Source organism: Gossypium hirsutum, chromosome A08, assembly GCF_007990345.1.
Source record: "Gossypium hirsutum isolate 1008001.06 chromosome A08, Gossypium_hirsutum_v2.1, whole genome shotgun sequence".
NCBI lineage: Eukaryota > Viridiplantae > Streptophyta > Magnoliopsida > Malvales > Malvaceae > Gossypium > Gossypium hirsutum.
In genome coordinates, this window is record NC_053431.1 from 53400559 (window position 1) to 53426516 (window position 25958).

Below are 25958 nucleotides of genomic sequence, written 5' to 3' on the forward strand. Positions count from 1 at the left end.
TCGGAAGGGGAGTGCCGGATCTCACTTTGCAAGCCATTATGCAAGAAATGGAGCGAATGTTTGATCGCAAGCTTGAACCAATCGAAGACCGCCTATATCGAGTCGAAACCCGAAGGCAACGCGAAGTGACTCCGGAAGATGCAAGGCGAGGACGAGAGCAACCAATTGAAAACCATGATGAAGAAGAATCTGAAGGTGATCACTTATCTGAACAAGGAAACCCTCAACGGTTCCAACGAAATCGAGTCCCAAGAAATCGAGACCGTTCGGATGACAATCTCAAAAATATTAAGATGTCTATTCCGCCGTTTTAAGGGAAGAATGATCCCGAATCTTACTTGGAGTGGGAAAAGAAAATGGAACTCGTCTTTGAGTGCCATAACTATTCAGAAAATAAAAGGTAAAGCTCGCTGCCATTGAATTCTCGGATTATGCGATCGTGTGGTGGGATCAATTGGTGACTAGCCGAAGGAGGAATGGGGAGAGGCCTATCTCTACGTGGGCCGAAATGAAGGCTGTTATGCGCAAGCGTTTTGTTCCCTCCTATTACCATCGGGAGTTGTACCAACGATTGCAAAATCTCACACAAGGCAACCGAACTGTCGAGGACTACTATAAAGACATGGAAATCGCTATGATAAGAGCCGACGTGGAGGAGGATCGTGAAGCAACAATGGCGAGATTTTTAGCCGGCCTAAATCGGGATATTGCCAATATCGTCGAGCTTCAACACTATGTAGAAGTTATGGACATGGTGCATATGGCAATAAAAGTTGAAAAACAATTGAAACGGAAAGGACCCATGCGGACATATCCAACGGCTTCTACCAACAAGTGGACTCAAGGGACTAGCAAAGCTCCCAATTGGCCTAAGGAGCCTTTCGTTGCTGGCAAACCCAATCAAGTAAGTGCCGATGCTAGCAAAAATAAAAACGAGGCTGTCTCGAATCATTTTCGCGATATCAAGTGTTTCAAGTGTCAAGGAAGAGGCCACATTGCGAGTCAATGTCCTAATCGACGAGTGATGGTGGTTCGTTCAAATGGCGAGATTGAGTCCGAAGATGAACAAGAGAAGGAGCCTGAAATTCCCATGGAGGAAGGTGAAGAGCTCGAGCTACCCGTTGAAGGAGAATTACTTGTTGTCAAAAGGAGCTTGAATATCCAAGTAGCCGAGGAAGAACAACAACGAGACAACATCTTTCACACTCGTTGCCATGTTCAAGGTAAGGTGTGCAGTTTAATTATTGACGGAGGTAGTTGCACCAATGTCGCAAGTTCTTTGCTGGTTGAAAAACTTGGTTTAGCCACCACAAAGCATCCAACTCCTTACAAGTTACAATGGCTAAATGACGGAGGCGAACTCAAGGTGACGAAGCAAGCAAGGGTGGCGTTTTCCATAGGCAAGTACCAAGATGAGGTGGTTTGTGATGTCGTACCAATGCACGCGGGACATTTGCTATTGGGGCGTCCTTGGCAATTTGACCGGCGAGTAGTCCACGACGGCTATACAAACCGATATTCATTTAAGCACCTTGGAAGGAATGTTACATTAGCTCCTCTCACACCGAAGCAAGTGCATGAAGACCAACTCAAGATGAAGCAATCTATTGATCGAGAAAAAGAAAAAGAGAAAAACAAAAAGAGTGAAAAGAAAAAGAAAGAAAAGAATGAGGAGAGTGAGATAAAAACAAGAGTGACAAAAGAAAAAGAGCAAGTGAAAATAAAAAAATAAGTGTTTTTGCTAGAAAAAGAGAGATTCGAAAATTGATGTTGGCAAGGCAACCTATCTTTGTACTTATGTATAAAGAGTGTTTATTGGAAACTAACGAACTTGACAATACTTTGCCTACTCCTATCATTTCTTTGTTGTAGGAATTCGGAGATGTTTTTCCTGAAGAAGTGCCAAATGGCCTACCTCCCATTCGAGGAATCGAGCACCAAATCGATTTTGTGCCCGGTGCTGCAATTCCAAATAGGCCAGCATATAGAAGTAATCCTGAGGAAACGAAGGAACTAGAAAAGCAAGTAGCCGAATTAATGGAGAAGGGCTACATCCGTGAAAGCTTAAGTCCGTGCGCGGTTCCGGTATTGTTGGTTCCTAAAAAGGATGGATCCTGGCGAATGTGCGTTGACTGCCGCGCTATCAACAAAATCACAATAAAATATCGCCATCCTATTCCCCGCCTCAACGACATGCTTGATGAACTTAGTGGAGCCCAATTATTTTCGAAGATCGATTTAAAAAGTGGGTATCATCAAATTAGAATGCGGGAGGGAGACGAATGGAAAACTACGTTCAAAACTAAATATGGTTTGTATGAATGGTTGGTCATGCCATTCGGACTTACCAACGCTCCGAGTACTTTCATGCGTCTCATGAATTATGTTTTACGTTCGTTCATTGGAAAATTCTGTGTTGTGTATTTTGATGATATTTTAGTCTATAGCAAGAGCTTGGAAGATCATATTCAACATCTACGTGCCGTGCTTGAAGTCTTACGAAAAGAGGTACTTTATGCCAATTTAAAGAAATGTTTTTTTTGCACTAATGAAGTTGTTTTTCTAGGCTTTGTGGTAAGTGCTCGTGGATTAGAAGTTGACCAAGAAAAGGTCAAGGCGATCAACGAATGGCCGCGTCCAACGAACATCAGCCAAGTGAGGAGTTTTCACGGGTTGGCAAGCTTCTATCGAAGGTTTGTGCCTAATTTTAGTTCTGTAGCTGCCCCCTTGACAGGTATAATTAAGAAAAATTCTCCTTTTGTGTGGACTGATGAACAAGAAAATTCTTTTAATAAGCTTAAGGAATGTCTAACTAATGCACCATTGTTGTCTTTACCTGATTTTAACAAAACATTCGAGATAGAGTGTGATGCTTCAAGTATCGGCATTGGCGCTGCTTTGATGCAAGATGGACGGCCTATTGCATACTTTAGTGAAAAGCTTAACGGAGCTACGTTGAATTATCCAACGTATGATAAGGAACTATATGCATTGGTCCGAGCTCTCGAAACATGGCAACACTATTTATGGCCGAAGGAATTCGTAATTCATTCGGACCACGAGGCTCTAAAGCATTTGAAGGGACAAACCAAGCTCAATAAACGTCATGCCAAGTGGGTGGAGTATTTGGAGTCATTTCTATACGTGATCAAGTATAAAAAGGGTAAGGAAAATGTTGTAGCCGACGCCCTATCACGAAGGTACGCACTTGTCAATTTAATGGATTCTAAATTGCTTGGTTTCGAATTTATCAAAGATCTTTATAAATCTGATGCTGACTTTGGTGAAATTTATGAGTCTTGTTCGCATGGTGCTTGTGAAAAGTATTTTCAGCATGAGGGCTATTTATTTCGTGAAGGCAAGCTTTGTGTGCCTCAAAGTTCTGTGAGAAACGTCCTTGTAGAAGAAGCTCATAGCGGAGGACTTATGGGCCACTTCGGAATTGCTAAAACTTTAGCAATATTGCATGAACATTTCTATTGGCCCAAAATGAAACGTGACGTAATAAGGAAATGTGATCGTTGCATCACTTGTAAGAAGGCAAAGTCACGAATCAAACCGCATGGATTATACACCCCGTTGCCTATTCCTGATGCTCCGTGGGTAGACATTTCAATGGACTTCGTTCTGGGCCTTCCAAGAACCAAAAGAGGGAGAGATTCAATATTTGTTGTTGTAGACCGTTTTTCAAAAATGGCCCATTTTATACCTTGTAATAAAACTGATGATGCTACTAACGTTGCTAGTCTGTTTTTCAAGGAAGTTGTTAGGTTGCATGGGATCCCTCGAACCATTGTCTCTGATCGCGACACAAAGTTTCTAAGTCATTTTTGGAGGACGTTGTGGGGGAAATTGATGTGAGCATGCCCCAAGCCCCATCAAGTTCTCGTCTTGATTCCCTCGAGCTTCCAAAGGGACCAATGACCCGAGCTAGGTCCAAGTGATTTCATGAAGTTGTTTCAGCTTTGTTGTTCAAGTTTTGGAAGGAGAATCAGCTTGTTGAAGATGAGGAAGCTCGATCCAACTCCTTGAAGAAACCATGCACCTTAGTGCAAGCTAATTTCAGCTCCATTTTAGCTTTTCTAGCTCGTTTCAACTCCGACCAGCTCAATTGAGCTCATTTCAGCTCAATCGAGCTCAATTTAGCTACAATTCAGCTCATTTTTTTATTGGTTGAATAATTAAAGTATTTTATTAACTTAGTTTAAGTTATTACAGCTCATAATTATGTTTTGATTTATTTCATGTTTTTAAAGTTATCTTAGCCGAATTTAATATGTTTAGCTTAAGACTTTATTAAATTTGTCTATTTTAAATTTGTGTTAATTAATATATCTATTTTTAATTAATTTGTTCATGTTTCATGTAGGTACAGCCGAATGTGGAGATTCATTCAAGCTAGGTGCATGAACGTCTACTTACAATGCATGATGTGGGAACACAATTAAAGATGATTCATGAATGGGCTGGTTCAATGAACGTAAGGATGATGCATGAATGATTTAATACAATGAATGGAAGAATGCATGAATATTCACTTACATGCATCGGTTGCTGTCCATTGATCTCCTAAGTACCTATTCGGCCAAAAGGCATCTCTTGGAGTGTCCATTCACACCTTGGCCGAACCTAGACATGTCCATTGCTCTCCCATACATTCACCAAGCCTTCAAGTTTATTTCCTTAGCCATGAAGCTGCCCATTGAAGTACCATTCAGCCGAATTTGGACATAGCCTTTAAAGATACATTTCTAGATTAGTTTAATTTAATTAAAGCCGAATTTACTTAGTCTATTTGGCTATCTAATGTAATCTATAAATAGTTCTTTTCTCTTTGTAAAAAGGTTACAAAATTTGATTATTGAAAACTTGATTGTGAGGTTTCCTCCTATCCTATTTCGTACGAGTCTCGTTCTGACTTATCTAGCTCGCTAGTGGCGTCAACCCGACTTCTTGAACTTATCACCATCCTGGTGTGGCGTTCATCCACCTTTTTATACCTTTGGTTCCTACCTTTCTATAGGTAACGGGTCAAGGTCCATCTTCGACAATCCATTAAACCCACCTTAAGCAATATAAGTCCCGGGGCAATACTTCATATAGTATTGAATCGTTCTTCGCTTGAGTTCTATTTTTCCATTCCATTTTAACTATTAAATTATAAACAATATTTCTTTATTTCACCGAGCCTATCAAACATCTACCCAAACCATCTTTTGAACCCATTTTCTCAACTTCCGCTATAAAAAATCATCTAACTCCATCTATCTACAAAATCGAACAAACTTCTCGTCGACGATCAGGCAATCAAGTGAATCGACTCAATCAACCGAGCCGGATCACATCATTTGGTATCAGAGCTACTAAAACGAGGAATGCCGACGTTCGTACCAAGCTCGGAGTAGGTTCGTAACGTGAAAAAAAATTTAGGTTGTAATTTTTTTCTCTTCTTCCTTTGTATTTCAGCATATTGTAATTGAAAAAAAAATCAAAAAAAAAAAGAGAAGAGGAAATTTGAAAAAAAATTCAAAAAAAAATTCAAAATTTTTTTTTTTTGAAGTATAAAAAAAAGTGAAAAGTCTTGTGAGTTTTATTTTGTTTCTTGTTGCTTCCAAGCATCCATTCATTCTACCATTTCCTCTACCCCCCAAAACGCCACACATACTTTGATTTTTATTTTCTTTGTTTAGCCTACCCTACACCCGACGTTATCCCTTGTAACCCATTTGAAGCCGACCCTCTAAGCCGCAATAAGTCTTCTTAAAACAAAATACGAATTCACGAGAGTGAGACGAGTGGTAAAAGGCAAGAGAGCGTGAGTTCATTCGAAAAAAAAGCCTAAAAGAGAGTTCAAACACGAGTGAGTAAATTTTTCTTTTTGAGCGAACTTGAGAGATTTGTGGTGAGAATTATTTTTCTTTCTAATTTAACTTTTGTTTTCTAATATTTTGTTAAAGCATGTCTGAAGAATTTTCTGAATTTGAATTCCAAAAGTGGAGACAAGAAATGCAAAGGATAATGCGATCTGAATTTCGACAATTCGACAAAGATAAAGAAGATTTGACATCTACTATCGTTGACATCAAGATTAGTGCAATCCTTCAAAGATTGGAAAATGAGCCACAATGTGAAGATATGTTTCACACGCGTTGCCGTGTCCACGATAAAGTTTGTTGCCTCATTATTGATGGTGGAAGTAGGTCAAACATGGCTAGTATTCGAACGGTAAAAAAACTTGGCTTGGCCACTACCAAGCATCCACAACCCTATCAACTGCAAGGACTTGTAGTTGAAGGTAAATTTGAAGTTACTCAACAAGTGCGTGTTGCATTTTCCATCGGAAGATACCAAGACGAAGTCCTTTGTGATGTTGTGCCTATTCAAGTTTGCCATTTGTTGCTAGGAGAACCATGGCAATCGGATCGCAAGGTCATTCACGATGAACGTACCAATAGGTATTCCTTCAAGCATCAAGGAAGGAAAATCACTTTAGCGCCGCTCACACCGGAACAAGTGCAAGAAGACCAATTCAAAATGAAGCAATCCATTGAGCGAGAAAAGGAGAAAGAGATTGAAAAAGAAATTGAAAGAAAACAAAAAGAAAATGAAGAAGAAAAAGAAATTGCAAAAGAAAAAGCGAAAAAAGAATTTGAAAAAGAGTTTGAAAAAGAGAAGAGTGAAAAAGGAGAAAGTAATCGAGCAAAAGTGAGGAATGTTCTAACTAACCCATTTGCAAGTTTGCCGTGTAAATTTTCTTCTTTCCAGGTTTCCAAGGAATCGATTGACAAGTTTCGACTTCAATACCTTTCGAAAGAGAGAAGGTTCACCTTGGTTGAAAAAGGTAACATTCTCAATGATCGTAGTTCACCTAAGCCAAAAGAGGAGCAAGGTATGAATGTTGAAAATTTTAAAGCACCTCTGCCTTATTCGATTGTTGATGGAAACCTTGTTGATGATTTGTCCTTTAAAAATGATCTGAATTTTGATGTGGTTACTTGCCATTCTTTGATTGATAATATCATATTTGCGTGGAATGATGGCAAGAAGAATAATGTTTTTGGAAATTGTGATGCTGATGAGTTTGTTATTGAAATAATAAATATTCGGCATTTGCAAGATAAGAAAACATATAAGCCATTCCATCTGCTTGATTTGAGTAAAAATGTGCACTCATTGATCTTTTATGAGAAACTACTTTGTCTAAACAAGAATGTACGTATGAGAGTTGAGATGCATGAATGCTTGAAAACATGCATGTCTTTGATTTGTTTGTTTGATACGCGGATGACATGTAAAATGGTTAGTGCACTTAAAGTTGAAGATGGTGTCTCAAATCTGCCTTGTTGTATAAATTTTGCATGTTTGAAAAAGCCTTTGCTGTTTTTAACAAAGAATGACCAAAACCGTGTGTTTAAGCCCGGAGCAAGTTATCTTAAGTTGTTGATAAATAAAGGTGAGTACTCTAATTTTGTTTGGAATAAATATGTTGAATCTTCTCATCTTTTCCGAATCTTATCGCTATGTGTGAATAGATGTGTGAACCATTTGTGCTTGCTTGATGTTATGACTTTAAATTTGAAAACGAAGTTGTTGAACTATGACAAGTTGCAAACGCTAAATCGAAGCTTTGGCTCTACATCATTGTTCAAAGTTTTTAAGTCATGGATTTTTGTTGTCCAAAATTATAATTCCCGAATGCTTCTTGTTTTTGGTATATCTCCAACGAAGAAATTCTTAACTCATTGCGGAAAGGTAAAATCAACTTTCACTTTTGATCCCGGCATTGGTTCATTTGTTCAATTTTTGCATAAGATCTTAAGAAGACCTTTTGAACTTATAAACCATGGTGTCACTAATCTATTTAATTTTTGTGTAGGTGACACTTCGAAGTGGTTCCCTCCTAAAGAGGGAGGGTATAAACATAAATTGTGTCCTACTCAAGGCATGTCTGATTTGCAGGTTTTTGGGAGCAACTATGCCAATTCCATCGACAAAAGGGCTGGTGACGATGTAAAATTTTTTTCGAGAAAATGGCCCGATTTGGGGACAAATTGCTTTAAAGAGGGAGGGAATGATGTGAGCACGCCCCAAGCCCTATCAAGTTCTCGTCTTGATTCCCTCGAGCTTCCAAAGGGACCAATGACCCGAGCTAGGTCCAAGCGATTTCATGAAGTTGTTTCAGCTTTGTTGTTCAAGTTTTGGAAGGAGAATCAGCTTGTTGAAGATGAGGAAGCTCGATCCAACTCCTTGAAGAAACCATGCACCTTAGTGCAAGCTAATTTCAGCTCCATTTTAGCTTTTCTAGCTCGTTTCAACTCCGACCAGCTCAATTGAGCTCATTTCAGCTCAATCGAGCTCAATTTAGCTACAATTCAGCTCATTTTTTTATTGGTTGAATAATTAAAGTATTTTATTAACTTAGTTTAAGTTATTACAGCTCATAATTATGTTTTGATTTATTTCATGTTTTTAAAGTTATCTTAGCCGAATTTAATATGTTTAGCTTAAGACTTTATTAAATTTGTCTATTTTAAATTTGTGTTAATTAATATATCTATTTTTAATTAATTTGTTCATGTTTCATGTAGGTACAGCCGAATGTGGAGATTCATTCAAGCTAGGTGCATGAACGTCTACTTACAATGCATGATGTGGGAACACAATTAAAGATGATTCATGAATGGGCTGGTTCAATGAACGTAAGGATGATGCATGAATGATTTAATACAATGAATGGAAGAATGCATGAATATTCACTTACATGCATCGGTTGCTGTCCATTGATCTCCTAAGTACCTATTCGGCCAAAAGGCATCTCTTGGAGTGTCCATTCACACCTTGGCCGAACCTAGACATGTCCATTGCTCTCCCATACATTCACCAAGCCTTCAAGTTTATTTCCTTAGCCATGAAGCTACCCATTGAAGTACCATTCAGCCGAATTTGGACATAGCCTTTAAAGATACATTTCTAGATTAGTTTAATTTAATTAATGCCGAATTTACTTAGTCTATTTGGCTATCTAATGTAATCTATAAATAGTTCTTTTCTCTTTGTAAAAAGGTTACAGAATTTGATTATTGAAAACTTGATTGTGAGGTTTCCTCCTATCCTATTTCGTACGAGTCTCGTTCTGACTTATCTAGCTCGCTAGTGGCGTCAACCCAACTTCTTGAACTTATCACCATCCTGGTGTGGCGTTCATCCACCTTTTTATACCTTTGGTTCCTACCTTTCTATAGGTAACGGGTCAAGGTCCATCTTCGACAATCCATTAAACCCACCTTAAGCAATATAAGTCCCGGGGCAATACTTCATATAGTATTGAATCGTTCTTCGCTTGAGTTCTATTTTTCCATTCCATTTTAACTATTAAATTATAAACAATATTTCTTTATTTCACCGAGCCTATCAAACATCTACCCAAACCATCTTTTGAACCCATTTTCTCAACTTCCGCTATAAAAAATCATCTAACTCCATCTATCTACAAAATCGAACAAACTTCTCGTCGATGATCGGGCAATCACGTGAATCGACTCAATCAACCGAGCCGGATCACATCAGAAATTGGGCACCAAACTTCTATTTTCGACGACATGCCACCCTCAAACGGATGGCCAAACTGAAGTAGTCAACCGTGTGCTATCAACTTTGCTTCGAGCTATTTTGAAAAAGAATTTGAAGATGTGGGAAGATTGCTTACCTCATGTGGAGTTCGCATACAATCGAACCGTTCATTCTGCTACGAAATTTTCTCCTTTTGAGGTAGTATACGGTTTTAAACCCATTACTCCTTGATTTGATTCCTATGCCTTCTAATGAATTAGTACATGTAGATGGCAAAAAGAAGGCTGAATTTGTTAAGCAATTGCACAAAAATGTTAAGGATAAGATTGAGAGGAGAACCGAACAATATGTTCGAGGGGCAAATAAAGGGCGCAAACGAGTCGTGTTCGAACCCGGTGACTGGGTTTGGATCCACATGCGCAAGGAACGGTTTCCCGATCAAAGGAAATCCAAGCTTCAATCAAGGGGTGATGGCCCTTTTCAAGTATTGGAACGGATCAATGACAACGTCTACAAGATTGACCTACCGGGTGAGTATGCAGTGAGTGCAAGTTTTAACGTTGCGACCTTTCTCCTTTTGATGTAGGTGACGATTCGAGGACGAATCGCTTCGAAGAGAGGGAGGATGATATGAGCTCGCCCATGAAGATAGGTGCCGAATCCATGGAGTTGCCTTTGGGGCCAATTACTCGAGCACGTGCCAAGAAGTTCCAAGATGCTGTAGCAAGCTATATTGCTCGATTGTGGAGTGATGGATTGATTGCCCATAAAACGCCTAGCTCAACTAGCTTGATTCGCAATTTCCTACAAGCTGATTTTAGCTTGTGTCAGCTCAATTTAGCTCAATTCGGCACTTAATTAGTTCAAGGAGCTGATTAAATTTATTTTTAATAAATTTAATTAGTTGTGTTAGTTTAGAATCAGCTCAAATCATTTAATTAAATAAATGTGTCTTAATCTGGACATTTTTAATTCAGCTTATTAAATATGTTTTATATTAGTACATGCCTTTAATATGTCCATATTAAGTCATAAATTAAATGTGTTTAGTTTAATTACAAAGTTTTAATGTGTCTTGACTAAGACAAATTTATTAGTGGCTGCTAATTAATTTGTCTTAGCCGAATTAATGTGCAGAATTTTAATATGTCCAGCTGCTGATTTCATGAGTATTAAACTTGTCCTAATCACATTTATTTGATGTTTTTTTCAGCTAGCTTAATGGCAAAGAAAGCTCATAAAGAAGGAGCATGTATTTGGGCACATGCATGGACGGCATTTAAAGTGCAGCTGCCTTGTGTTTCCAGCTGACTTTTCGTGCAGCTCAATGGACTTCTAGCTGCTGTTTTTGAGCTTCTCCAAGGGCCAATTTCGTGGAGAGCAATGGCCAAAGAGTGTATCATAAATTCCAGCAGCCAATTCACTTGGTGGCTACTCATATTCGGCCAAAGAAGCATAATTTTTGAAGCTGTCCATTTCTCTTCTCCATAGCAGCAATTAAGCTATTTTAAAACATTAGTTGAATGTGAATTATCATCATTAAAAGGGCCAGCCGAATCATCTCTTCTAGAAGGATAAGATTCAGATTTTTGTTCATCAATGTATTTGGGAAATTTCTAGGAAGTTTCCTATAGAAACTTAAGGCATAAGAATCTGATTAATAGGCTATTCGGCTGCCTTAGTCCAGCCTATAAATAGACCATGTAATTCACATTTTGGAGGTTAATGAACAATTTGATAGCTTTTCTAAATTGTGAGGTTGTTTTCAACTCTCGTTATTCTCCAAAAACTTGTGAGACTTATCAAACATCTTTGTGGCGTCAAACTTGTTTTTGTTTCTTCCCGAACTTATCACTTTAATCCCAAAAGTGTGGCGTTCGATTCATACTAAGGTTCCTATCACCATTGATAGTGGGTCGAAGTTTCTTTCCATTTAACAAACCTTCCATCCATCCTTACCAACCTAAGCATTCTCCTAAGTTACGGGTTAACACATTCCTATTGTGTTAGTTCGGCTTTCGAATCCTTAGCCAAATTGCTTCCATTGTTTTCTAATTCATTTCCTAAACCAACAAAACCTTTTTGAGCCTAAATAGACCTCTTTCTTCTAGCCTATTTTGTAAAGCCTCAATTTACTCCTAATTCACGATCGGGCGATCTTTACGACTCAATTCGATCTCGAGGTGAGGGCGTATCAAGCGTGCTAGTGGCGTCTATCGTTCTCTTTTGAACTTATCACCTTGCTTTGGTGTGGCGTTCAACCCTTCTACAATTCCGCAATCCCACCTTGAACCGAATAGAAATCGGGGTGACACTTTTTAGTGTTGAATCGTTTCTGGCGTTTAAGCTCATTTATCCATTCCACCGACTATCCTAGATTTTACCCAACTATAATATCTTTTTACAAAACCGAGCCTTCATTTATCAACTTCCATTTTTCTTATTTTTATCCTTAAATCGAGCCTACTACCCTTATAAATTTACCATCACCTTAGCCAACCTTTAAAACCATTTGAAAGCTTCCGCATCTTTAGCCTTATTTCATCCTATTTTCGATAACTCAACTATTCCTCATCGATGATCGGGCAATTACGTGAATCGACTCAATTAATCCGGGCCGGATCACATCATTTGGTATCAGAGCTACTAAAACGAGGAGTGCCGAATTCGTATCAAGCTCGGAGTAGGTTCGTAATGTAAAAAAAAGTCAAAAAAATCCAAAAAAAATTGAGTTGGAATTTAATTTTTTTCTCTTCCTTGTATTTTGTTTACTATTGTATTGGATTTAAAAAAAAAGAGAAGAAATTCAGAAAAAAAATTCAAAAAAAAGGAAAAAAAAGAAGTGACAAAAAAAATTGAGTTAAAAAAAAAGAAAGAAAAAAAAAGTGAAAAGTCTTGTGAGTTTTTATCATTATCACTTATTACTCCGATCATCAAGTTTCCCTTCCTACCATTATTTACCCATCCCAACGCCACACTTTAAACCAATTTTCTTCTTTATTCAGCCTACCCTACACCCGACATTATCCCTTGTAACCAATTTGAAACCGACCCTCAAGCAGCAAATTAAGTCTACCGAGACAAATCACGAAATTGTGAGAAGAGGTTGAGTGGAAAAAGGCACGAGTGGTGAGTACATTAGAGCGAGCAAAAGCCATTAAACAAGTGTAAACACGAGTGGAGTGTTATCCAATTTTCTTTGTGAGTGAAACGTGAGATTTTTGTGGTGAGGTATTTAATTTTTGTTTTGTTTTAATCATTTTTTTTAGTAATTAAATCATGTCTCAAGAAGAATTCTCTACTGATGAATTTCAATACTTGGTGAACGAGATGGGCCGAATTTTGGAGGAAAAACTAAGCCCATTAAAAAGACGTTTGAACCGAGTGGAGGAAAAGTCCCAACGGAAACAAAATCCACCAAGTCGAGAAACGGAGTCGAGATCATCACGGCAATACGCGTCCAAAGACTACTCGCTAAGAGATTCTTATCGGGATTTCTATTCAACGAGGAACTCAAGACGAAGCACAGCAAGTTTTGAGTTTGAAGCTTTTCAAGGTGACGAACGAGGAATCACAAGTAGTCCTTCATATGCACCAAGGTATTCGTCCGCCAAGAATCAATCTCGAAGAGGTGATCATTTTTTGTATGAAAGTCATTCTAATTATACCCAACGAGAGTCATTTTGTGCTGATTCTTTTGCAACATCTCCATCCTATAATGAAAGAGCGAGGCAAAAAGAAAAAGAAATAAGAAGAAAAGAAAGACAAGAAATGTTGATGAGAGAAAATGAGCATATATGGAATGAAATCGAGAGACGAAAAAAAGAAATGAAAGAAAAGGAACAAGAAATTAAAAAAGTGAGAGAAAAAGAAAATGAAGAGAAAGAATTCAAAAAAGAAATTGAGATTGAACAAGAGTGCAAGCGAGAAAGAGAAATCGAAAGAAAAGAAGAAAAGATTGAAAAAGAAAAAGAAATCCAAAAAGAGAGTGAGGTCGAAAATAAAATTGAAAATGAGAGGGGAAATGAAAAGAGAAAAAAAGAAGTTGAGATTAGAAAAGAAACGAGAGAAAAAGAGATAAACGAACCAGAAAAAGTGAGGAGCATTTCGACTAATCCATATGAAACTTGTTCTTGTTCTGTTTCTTCTTTCCAGGTGCCCGAGATATCAAACGATAATTTTCAACTTCACTACCTTTCCGATGAAAGACATTTTCATATGGTCAGTATAGGTAAGGTTGAAGATGAAAACGTACCCCAAGAGTTCAAAGGTAAGAGAGGTGAGGAAATGTTAACGATCGAGTCACGACCACCAGGTTTGAAAATTGTTGAAATACTTTTTAGTGACTTAATTTCTAAACGCTCTCCTTATTTTGGTCTGATTAATTGCTACTCCCTGAATGTGGTTGATTTTTGTTCCAATCAACAAACCAAAGATTTAATTTCGCGTGATGACGATTTTTCACGAAAGGCGATTAAATTTTTCATTTGTGACAATTTTGTACACCAATTAACGCTTCGTGGAAAATCCATGAATTTGTGCAAGTATGAATTGATGAATGTAAAAAGTTTTAATTGTTTGTCCCTGTGTATGCAAAAATCCCATTGGTTTAACGTGTTTGGTTTAATGAAATTTTTGCTACATTTTGGCATGAATACTCAAAATCAAGTTTTTAAACCCGGAATCTATTTTGGTTCGTTTTATGGGAAAGTCAAGCTTCATCAATTTTGTGTGAACAATTTCTATTGTTTTGATAATTGGGTGTTGAATAAGGAACTGAGGTATGAAAAATTTGATTTCAATTTAAATTCATTCCTTAATCCATTTTTGTGGTTGTACTTGAAGTTCGTATTTCATTTCGTTAAGGTTAATTCAGCCGCAGAGATTCGACTAGACTACATTTCCGAGGAGAGAAGATTTATGATGATCGACAAAGGTAAAAATGATCCTTGCTTTTCCATCCCTCGAGGTAAACAAGGTATGACTTACGATAACTTTAAAATTTCTCTGCCCTATTCGGTTGGTAATAAAATTTTTGTTGAAGAATTGGTTGTTGCAAGGAATTTAAATTGTGATGTGTTTAACTGTTCAGCTTTATTTAAAAATGAATCATCTATTTTATTGATGCTGATGATGCGATTTTGGAAGAACCAATCGTTCAATTTCCATTGCAAGGTTTTACTGTGCATTCATCTGTTTGTGATAAAAATTTGTGTTCAATAAGTTGTGGTGAGGAGTTTATCTGCTTGATCGATGAACGGATTAAGTTGAATGTGTCCACATGTCTCTTGAAAATTTTTGGTAAGATTCTCCTTGATGACAAGTTTGTTGAAAAGGTGAAAGATCAATGGCCACTGTTAAGCTTAACTATGCAAGATTTAAGCCGATTAAGTGGTAAAATCATAACTTGCAAAAAGCTTTGTTCAATCGATTGTGGGTATGAAATTTGGAAAATACCTTCTTGCAAGGATTATGAATGTTCTACCCAAATGGTACTTGGGCCACATATTTGCTCAAATGAATTCTTGATGATTTGTGATTACTCATTTAAACTAATTCCTTCGTTTGATGAGACTTTGTATGGTGAAGATGTAACAAAACAGTTTGGTGGTTTATTTTATTTGTGTTCGATTCCGTTTGATCGAGGAAAGATGAGTACGCGGAGCTATGATCGAGTGAACCAACGGCTCGACTTGAGGACAAGTCGTTCTAAAGAAGGGGGAAATGATACAACCCTGGCCAAGGATGCCCTTGATTTCAGCTTGAATTCAGCTCCTCAAGCTCCATTTAGCTTGGTTCAGCTCACCGAATTTTATTTTAGCTCACATGAGCTTAATTCAGCTCGTTTGAGCTTGGTTTAAATTCAATTCAGCTCATTATTAGCTCTTTAGCTAAATTAATTTTATTTGCTGGAATAAATTAATTATTTAAGTTAATTAGTTAATTTAGTTACAGCTCTTAATTACTTGTTAGCTTATTACATGTTATAATTATGTTGTGTTAGCCGAATTTAATTAGGTGGCTGGATTATATTTAATTTGTCTTAATACCATTTAGTTCAGCCGAATATACATTTGCACTTAATTTAGTTCATGTTTTTTCTTGTAGGATGGCTGAATGCATGAAGGAGCATTAAAGTCCAAGTGCATGAATGGTTCAATACAACGTATGGGATTATACATGAATGGTTGGATTCATGGATATGGCTCATTTTATGATAATTCAAGGTGTTAATTCAGCCAAGAAGAGCAACTAAATTCATTCTCCAAAAGCTGGCCGATGCACTTCCCAAAATAGCACCTATGCGTTCACATTTGGAGTTCACACCAAGGACCATTTGGCTGATCATTGTTCACACTTCCAAAGACTTTTCCAACTCCTTTTTCACACCTTCAAGGCTGTTCACGTTCACCTTTAATGCTGGTCTCTTTTCAGCCAAGAATTACATTTTAATGAGCTCATTTAAGCTCAATTGGCTGAACCTAGCTGCTGCCATTTCTCCAAGTGCATTTGCTCTTCTAGAAATCGTCCCTTGAGCTTCAAATTCAGCTGAATTTAGGTCCAGCAATTTAGTTTTTTATTTCCAAAATTTTCTAGCATTTTTCTAGCCTAATTAATTACTTAGACATTAAGTCTTTGTTTTGGCCATTCGGCTACCTAGCTGAACACTATAAATAGTTGTTCATTTTCATTGTAAAAGGACTTTTGACTTTTGATCATTTGAATGAACTTTGTTCAAAGAGTGAGTTTTCTCCTCTCTAAATTCGTACGAGTTTCGATCTGACTTATCTAGCGTGCTAGTGGCGTCTATCGTTCTCTTTTGAACTTATCACCTTGCTTTGGTGTGGTGTTCAACCCTTCTACAATTCCGCAATCCCACCTTGAACCGAATAGAAATCGGGGTGACACTTTTTAGTGTTGAATCGTTTCTGGCGTGTAAGCTCATTTATCCATTCCACCGACTATCCTAGATTTTACCCAACTATAATATCTTTTTACAAAACCGAGCCTTCATTTATCAACTTCCATTTTTTTATTTTTATCCTTAAATCGAGCCTACTACCCTTATAAATTTACCATCACCTTAGCCAACCTTTAAAACCATTTGAAAGCTTCCGCATCTTTAGCCTTATTTCATCCTATTTTCGATAACTCAACTATTCCTCGTCGACGATCGGGCAATTACGTGAATCGACTCAATTAATCCGGGCCGGATCACATCAGCTTCATTTAACAAGGTTGGCCGAATCTACAAGTGACCATTGGATATCATGCATTTCACTTTGAGTTTTCTTAAGCATGAAGATGCATTCATCCACCATTCCCAAAACCGAATCTGGTCATGCATATTAAGAGTTATTTTTCTAGAATTTTCTTTTAATTAATGTGAAGTATGAAAGGCCATTCGGCTACCTAGACTTAGGCTTATAAATACTTGTTCAATTTTCATGTAAAGGACTTTTGAAACTTATGTCAATGTTATGCTGCCGAAATTGTGAGGCAAACTTTTCTTATATTTCGTTCAAAGATTCGTTTGGAGTTCCTAGCGTTCTAGTTGTGTCAACCGTGTTCTTTTTCGTACCCGAAATTATCACTATTCATAGTGTGGCGTTCAACATACCGAGGTTCCTATCTTGTTAGATAGTGGGTCGAGGTTTTCCCTTACCAAACCTATAACCGAACTCAAAAGGCTTAATCAACGAGTCGAAACCATTTCGGTATTGGTTCTTGAAAGTACCTTTAGTAGTTCAAACCCGTTCTCTTCTTTACCTAATCGAACCTAAACCGACCAATTTGTTCATATCCTTTTGTTCCTACCCTTTCATTCCTACCATTCCATTCGTACCCCTTTTTCTACTTTGACCATACCTTCAACTCAACTAAACCTAACGTAACTTCTCGTAGACGATCGAGCAATTTACATACGACTCGACTCTTCCCGAGACGGTTCGTATCACTTACTGTTGTTAATGAATTTGTTTTAAAAGGTGCCATATACAGCTTTTCTTATGACGATTACTACATTGGCAAATTTGTTGACAACATTGGATTAATTTGCTCTAAGCAAATTTTGAACATGTTTGATCAAAGTCTGTCACGTAAAAATTCTGATGTGTTTGACCCTGCAAACTTTTTGAACTCATGTGTTAAATCTTTATGTTTAAATATGCCTGCTCAATTGATTTGTGATAAATCTGCCTGTTTGAAAAGTTGCATGTTCGTTAAAAATTCTTTGTTTGGCATCCATGTTAAAAGATCTTCACATGATATGTGCAATTGTGTTCTTCATGAACAATCTTTAAGTTTTTGTGTGAAATTTCCATGTAGTGATTTGCATTCTCGATTAATATTCGTGAAGTATAAACCTTTGCATTTTGGTATGCTCGATTTTGTCAAATCAACATGTGTGTTTAAACTAGTGAAATATAATTCGTGTGGTGAGTTGATTATATCTTTTTCTAATATGTTACTTGTTGGAATTTCTAAACAAGTTCGTGTGTTCAAGCCTGGTATTTGCTACATGAATTCATTTTATGGAAACATTAAGCACTTTGCATCATTTGCAATCAAAATATGTTTGCTTGATGTTCAAACCTTTGATAAGAAGGTGAAATTCAATGATTTGGGTTTCAATTTTATTCATTTATTAATCACCTTGTTTGGCCACATCTGAAATTTTTGTTTCATTTCGAGAAGGTAAGGCCAACCTATGTTTTTGGAATTGAATCAAATTTCCATGGTAACTTTCCTTTTCCATTTAAGTCCATAGTTTTCGATAATACTAACCAGTCTTATTTTTGTGAATTCCACCCCTCGAGGAGCAAGACATGTCATGGTGCGTCACCACCTATTCAAATTTATCGGAGTAATAGGTTTGTCTTACGTTATCTATCCAAAGAGAGAAGATTCATTTTGACTGAGAAAGGTAAACCCAATCCTCAATTGTCTTCTCTTCATATTCGTCAAGGTAAGTCATCTGAAAATTTTCAAATATCTTTGCTCAATTCGATTGAAGTTGAAAATTCCATTGATTGGTTGTTTGGAAATTATTTATACTTTGATGTGATGGATTTTTCCTTTTGGCATTGTGATGATGTGATTATTACGTTAGAATTTGGAGACTCCCCTCATGTTGTTCAAAAACGAAAGGAAGAGTTAGCATACCTTTGGCCATGGCATACCTTGCATGAGCAAGACAAGGGACCAAATGAGTTACTATATTCGATTAAAGAAATTAAAATGTTTTGGATGAGGAATAATGTGTTTAAGTGCCTACCATCATTTTCAACCAATTATCCCTTGATCCAACTTAGTTTTCATGTTTGTAACGATGGTCTAACGAAACTCTTTGATAAATTTACGTATGCTTGCTTTGTCCAATTGAGATTTTTGGCATATGTTTGATTGAATGAATATTTTATGAACTATCGAACAAATTTGAATTTGACTCCTTTGAGTTTCTTTTTACCGGCTGTGGTAAGAATTTTTCAGGTTTGTGTGACATCTTCCATCCCATTTGATCGAGGAAAACCATGCATGAGTCAAAGTTCTCCCATGGATAAACAGCGAGACTTGAGGACAAGTCGCCTAAAAGAGGGGGGAATGATTGAGCACGCCCCGCGAACTTTATATAGCAAGTCTGTCAAGCCGAGCAATGACATGTTGGCAAGCTGATCCTAGCTTATTTCCAGCTCCACAAGCTCCGTCCAGCTCAAATCCAGCTTATTCGAGCTCAATCCATCTTGTCTGAGCTAAACTGAGCTCACTTTCAACTCACGAGCTAAACCTTAGCTCAACTTCAACTTAGGAGTTTAGCCTCAACTCAACTTTAGCTCACGAGCTAAAGCTTAGCTCATTTTAGTTTAAACTCGGTTTTGTCTTTAATGCATTAAATAAAAATTTGCTCATATTTATTTAAGCATTAAACTTGTCTTATATTAATATTTGTTATTAATATGTCATAGTCATTACATAAATTGATTATGTTCACATAGCTGAATTAATGCATGACATTAATGTGTTCACATCATGCCGAATTTATGAGTGTTCATTAGATATCTTAATGACTTGTTTATTTCATGTAGGTACATCCCTTTGGACGGTACAATGTATGGATGAAGAAACATCTCTTTTGGGCATTCCACACTCATGAATGAAGAAGTATTAAATGCTGGTGCATGTACGGCTAGATGCAAGGTTTCTACAAATTCATGCATGTGTTAAATGCATGTATGGACATTAAAGGCTAGTCCATGAATGGATCAAATGCATGGGATGATAGAATGCATGAATGGCTTAAGTGCATGTATGGTGGCTGTCTCCTAACTTTCCAAGGCACTTATTCGGCCAAGAAGTAGCTGTTCACACTTTGAATTGACTTATAAGCTACTACACATGCATGGATGGGTTCAAGAACGTCCAAAGGAAGGAATTAACTCAATAATTCAACACATTGATTGAATTAAGTGTATGCACAAAGGGGAGAACGAATTTACTAGGTTCATGCTGCCATTTATGAACCTACATGCTATTAAAGAGTTTAATTATGAGGATACATGTTCCATACAAGTGCATGAACGTCCCAAGGAGATGAATGCAACCTTTGGTGCACATACAAGCCACTTGAAACCTTTCTTTATGATTAAGCATTCATGCACACACTTAGGGGGAAGAAAGTGTCCATTCAACTAGTTTATGAATCTGCCAAATTTATGAACTATTTTAATACATTAGTGTGAATGTTTTTATCATTGTGTGAACACCTAGATGCCGAATTTGAATGGTCATCTATGTGCCTATAAGTATTTGTTTTCTTTCAATTGTAAGGGACTTTTTGCCAAATTTTGTATTGAATTTAATCTTGTGAGAATTTTCTTCTCTAAACTTTGTTTGAGACTTTGTTGACTTATCTACCTAGTAGTGGCGTCAACCCTGTTTCTTTCACTCTTATACCAAGGTTCCTACTTTGCTAAGTAGCTGGTCGAGGTTTATCATTTTCATCCTCCACCTTGAAAGCCTATAAGCAATTGGGTCAATAATCTCTAGTATTGGTTCGTGCTTGCTTTTGAGTTCCTTCTTTCCATTCTTTCATTTACTTTAAACCGAACCTTAATATTCATATTTTAAACCCTTTATTTGAACCCCTTGAATAGCTTTCGCATAATTTATTTAGAAACATCCTTTTTGAACAAACCAGACGATACTTTCTCGTAGACGATCGGGCAAACTCGCATACGACACGACTCTCCCTGAGGCGGTTCGTATCAGATCAGCTTGCCAACATGTCAATGCTCGACTTGACAGACTTGTTCGATGAAGTTCGCGGGGCGTGCTCGTATCAGTGTCTCTTCAGCTCACAACCGTTACAAATTCAATAAAGAGGTTTTTCAAGTGTTTTCGGTTACATGTTGTTACACATTCAACGAAGTGGCTTTTCAAGTCATTTTTGGTTTTAAGCAAAGGGCTGTTACAAAGAAGATTTAACACATCATTTAAAAGAGCTTAAAGAGTGGATTATTGATTCTTTAAATTTGGCAACAAGCTTTTCAACTTCCAATCGTTTTGCTACTTCAAAAGATTAATTCAAACATTCAAAACACCATTAAGGTGCTGGTGACTATTTGTCTAACCAAAGGACACTTCAAGAGTCACTTTTCAAGCATTCAAGGTCAATTATGTAGCTGAATTGAAGTGAATTAAATGGTGGAGTTATTTGGTTCAAGAATTCCAAGAGACTTGAGCTTTATTTCAGCTTTTAAGATGAATACTAAATATGCGTGTAATCAGCCTTTTGAAAATGATATTCTTGGCTGAATATTTGAAACATATTTGAATTGTGAGTTGTCTAATTCTCTGTGTCCTTTTGGAATTGATTTGACTTATAAACCTTAGCTTGTGGCGTCTATCCTTTCCTTGTTACCGAACTTATCACTTCTAAAGTGTGGTGTTCATATACCTTTGATTCCTATTATCCATTGATAGAGGGTCAAGGTTCATTTATACCAAGGTTCCTATCAACCATTGATAGTGGGTCGAGGTTAGTTTTTAAATTATCTTATCTTTCAACAATTTTAAAACCCAGGTGCTTGTCTAAATTTTTAGTCAACACGTCCAATTGTGTTGGTTCACTTTTTAACCCTTAGCTGAATCTCATTCTTTGCTTCCATAACCATTTCAAACTATTCCATTTGAACCTATCTTTCATCATTTTAAGTCTTTTTTGCCAAGCCGTTCAGATTTACTCAAATTCATGATCAGGCAACATTACGGCTCGAACCATTCTGAGATGAGTTCGTATCACAAAGAAAGTACTTGTATCCTTTACCATTGGAAAATATACGGATGAAGTACTTCACTGATACGATCCGCCTCGGGGTGAGTCTAGTCGTATGTGAGTTTGCGCGATCGTCTATGAAGAAGTAGCGTTCGATTTGTTCAAAAGGATGTTTTAACGTAAATAATGGCGGAAGCTATGTAAAAGGATTCAAAGATGGATTTTTGGATATGAAGTTTATGTAGATGGATTTATGGATATAAAGTTTTTGTAGGTTTGGTTATAATGAAACGAAAAGATGGAATGGAATGGAAATGAAAATGATCTGAAAAAACAAACACGAACCAATATTAGAAAATATTGACCCAAATGTTTATAAGTTTTCAAGGTGGTCAGATGGAGAATATGAGAACCTCGACCCGCTACTTAGAAAAGTAGGAACCTTGGTATGTTTGAACGCCACACTACGAGTAGTGATAAGTTCAGTTTTCAACAAAGAAAATGGATGACACAACTAGAACACTAGGTAGCCAACAAATCTTTGAACGAAAACAGAGAAAAGTTTGCCTCACAAATTTGGCAGAATATCATTCAAAAATGTCCAAAAAGTAGTGTCCCAAAAGGCTTGGTTACAAGAATTTATAAGGCTAAAATGAGCTAGTCGAATGGTCACATAGTAAAGTGCTATTAAAGGGCTAATTATAAATCAAAGACTTTTGAAATTCTAGAGTCAATAACTCCTCTCTTTAACTAGCTGAATTAATGTCCTTAAAGGCTTGAAAAATGACTCTTGATTTTCCCTTTGGCTAGTTGAATAGACTCCAGCCACTTTAATGAAATTTGCAATGCATAAATTGTCCATTAAGTAGCAAAAAAAACGTTGGGGTATTTGAACAAGCTGCTACCAGATTTTAAAGGACATGAAATGCTCCTTTAAACTCTCTTTTAATGATGCTTAATGCTTCCTTTATAACAGCCCCCTCTTTTGTAACCAAAATAACTTGAAAAGTCTCCTTTATTGAATGCGTAACAGCCTTTGTGAATTGAAAAGTCACCTGCAATTAAAACATATGTAACCGTCACATTTATTCAATTATTAAACTTTAAACAAATTAACAACTACGTAAATAAATGAACACACACTTATGCATCATTTATTCCAACAACTAGTTAATTAAAAGAGGTATTTAATGAACTTTAACTCATGCACCAATAAATTAACCTAGTAACTAGATTAATTAAAGAAGCAACTCATTAAATTAAATTCATTAAATAAACTCATTTAATTAAACTAAGATGAATTGTATTAATGACCAGCAACTCATTTATTAAACTAAGATGAGTTGTATTAATGACCATCAACTCATTTATTAAACTAAGAGGCTTAAATGCAAGTATTAAAATGCAAACTAAATGCAAAGCTAAAAGAAATAAATAAAAGTTCAATTTAGTTGGAACGGGTTCAAGGAGCGGGAATTGAGCTGAAATTAGTTTGCAAAATGTTGCAAGGACACTTTATTAAGCTGGTCCCAACTCGATCTATTTCTCCAACCAAAGCCTCGCCCCACACTTGATTAACTAAGGCCGAAACGGCCTCCTTGAATTGCTTAGCTCGAGCTCGCGTAATTGGTCCTTGAGGCAGCACCATTGAGTCCTTGCTCGAACTTGATGACTCCAGGTCGCGATCGTATCATTCGCGATGTTGTTCCTATGCACGCGGGTCACTTATTGCTCGGGAGTGATACGATCGCGACCTGGAGTGCATCAAGTTCGAGCAAGGACTCAATGGTGCTGCCTCAAGGACCAATTACGCGAGCTCGAGCTAAGCAATTCAAGGAGGCCATTTTGGCCTTAGTTAATCAAGTGTGGGGCGAGGCTTTGGTTGGAGAAATAGATCGAGTTGGGACCAGCTTAATAAAGTGTCCTTGCAACATTTTGCAAACTAATTTCAGCTCAATTTCTGCTCCTTGAACCCGTTCCAACTAAATTGAACTTTTATTTATTTCTTTTAGCTTTGCATTTAGTTTGCATTTTAATACTTGCATTTAAGCCTCTTAGTTTAATAAATGAGTTGCTGGTCATTAATACAACTCATCTTAGATTAATTAAATGAGTTTATTTGATGAATTTAATTTAATGAGTTGCTTCTTTAATTAATCTAGTTACTAGGTTAATTTATTGGTGCATGAGTTAAAGTTCATTAAATACTTCTTTTAATTAACTACTTTTTGGAATATTTTTGTTAATGATATTCTGCCAAATTTGTGAGGCAAACTTTTCTCTGTTTTCGTTCAAAGATTTGTTGGCTACCTAGTGTTCTAGTTGTGTCATCCATTTTCTTTGTTGAAAACCGAACTTATCACTACTCGTAGTGTGGCGTTCAAACATACCAAGGTTCCTACTTTGCTAAGTAGCGGGTCGAGGTTCTCATATTCTCCATCCGACCACCTTGAAAACTTATAAACATTTGGGTCAATATTTTCTAATATTGGTTCGTGTTTGTTTTTGAGATCATTTTCATTTCCATTCCATTCCATCTTTTCGTTTCATTATAACCAAACCTACAAAAACTTCATATCCATAAACCCATCTTTGAATCCTTTTACATAGCTTCCGCCATTATTTACATTAAAACATCCTTTTGAACAAATCGAATGCTATTCCTTCGTAGATGATCGGGCAAACTCACATACGACTCGACTCACCCCGAGGTGGATCGTATTGAACAAATCGAACGCTATTCCTTCGTAGACGATCAGGCAAACTCACATACGACTCGATCGTCTACGAAGGAATAGCGTTCGATTTGTTCAAAAGGATGTTTTAACGTAAATAATGGCGGAAGCTATGTAAAAGGATTCAAAGATGGGTTTATGGATATGAAGTTTTTGTAGGTTTGGTTATAATGAAACGAAAAGATGGAATGGAATGGAAATGAAAATGATCTCAAAAACAAACACGAACCAATATTAGAAAATATTGACCCAAATGTTTATAAGTTTTCAAGGTGGTCGGATGGAGAATATGAGAACCTCGACCCGCTACTTAGCAAAGTAGGAACCTTGGTATGTTTGAATGCCACACTACGAGTAGTGATAAGTTCGGTTTTCAACAAAGAAAATGGATGACACAACTAGAACACTAGGTAGCCAACAAATATTTGAACGAAAACAGAGAAAAGTTTGCCTCACAAATTTGGCAGAATATCATTAACAAAAATATTCCAAAAAGTAGTTAATTAGAAGAAGTATTTAATGAACTTTAACTCATGCACCAATAAATTAACCTAGTAACTAGATTAATTAATGAAGCAACTCATTAAATTAAATTTATCAAATAAACTCATTTAATTAAACTAAGATGAGTTGTATTAATGACCAGCAACTCATTTATTAAACTAAGAGGCTTAAATGCAAGTATTAAAATGCAAACTAAATGCAAAGCTAAAAGAAATAAATAAAAGTTCAATTTAGTTGGAACGGGTTCAAGGAGCGGAAATTGAGATGGTCCCAACTCGATCTATTTCTCCAACCAAAGCCTCGCCCCACACTTGATTAACTAAGGCCGAAATGGCCTCCTTGAATTGCTTAGCTCGAGCTCGCGTAATTGGTCCTTGAGGTAGCACCATTGAGTCCTTGCTCGAACTTGATGCACTCCAGGTCGCGATCGTATCATTCCCCCCCTCTTTTAGGCGACTTGTCCTCAGGTCGAGCCGTTTGTCCATGGGAGAACTTTGACTCATGCATGGTTTTCCTCGGTCAAATGGGATGGAAGATGTCACACAAACCTAAAAAATTCTTACCACAGCCAATAAAAAGAAACTCAAAGGAGTCAGATTCAAATGTGTTCGATAGTTCATAAAAAATTCATTCAATCGAACATATGCCAAAAATCTCAATTGGTCAAAACAAGCATACGTAAATTTATCAAAGAGTTTCGTTAGACCAACGTTGCAAACATGAAGACTAAGTTGGATCAAGGTATAATTGGTTGTAAACGATGGCAGGCAAGAAAACACATTATTCCTCATCCAAAACATTTCAATATGTTTATTCAAAAATAACAATTCATGGGAATGTACACGCAAAGTGTACCATGGCCAATTGGAAACTAA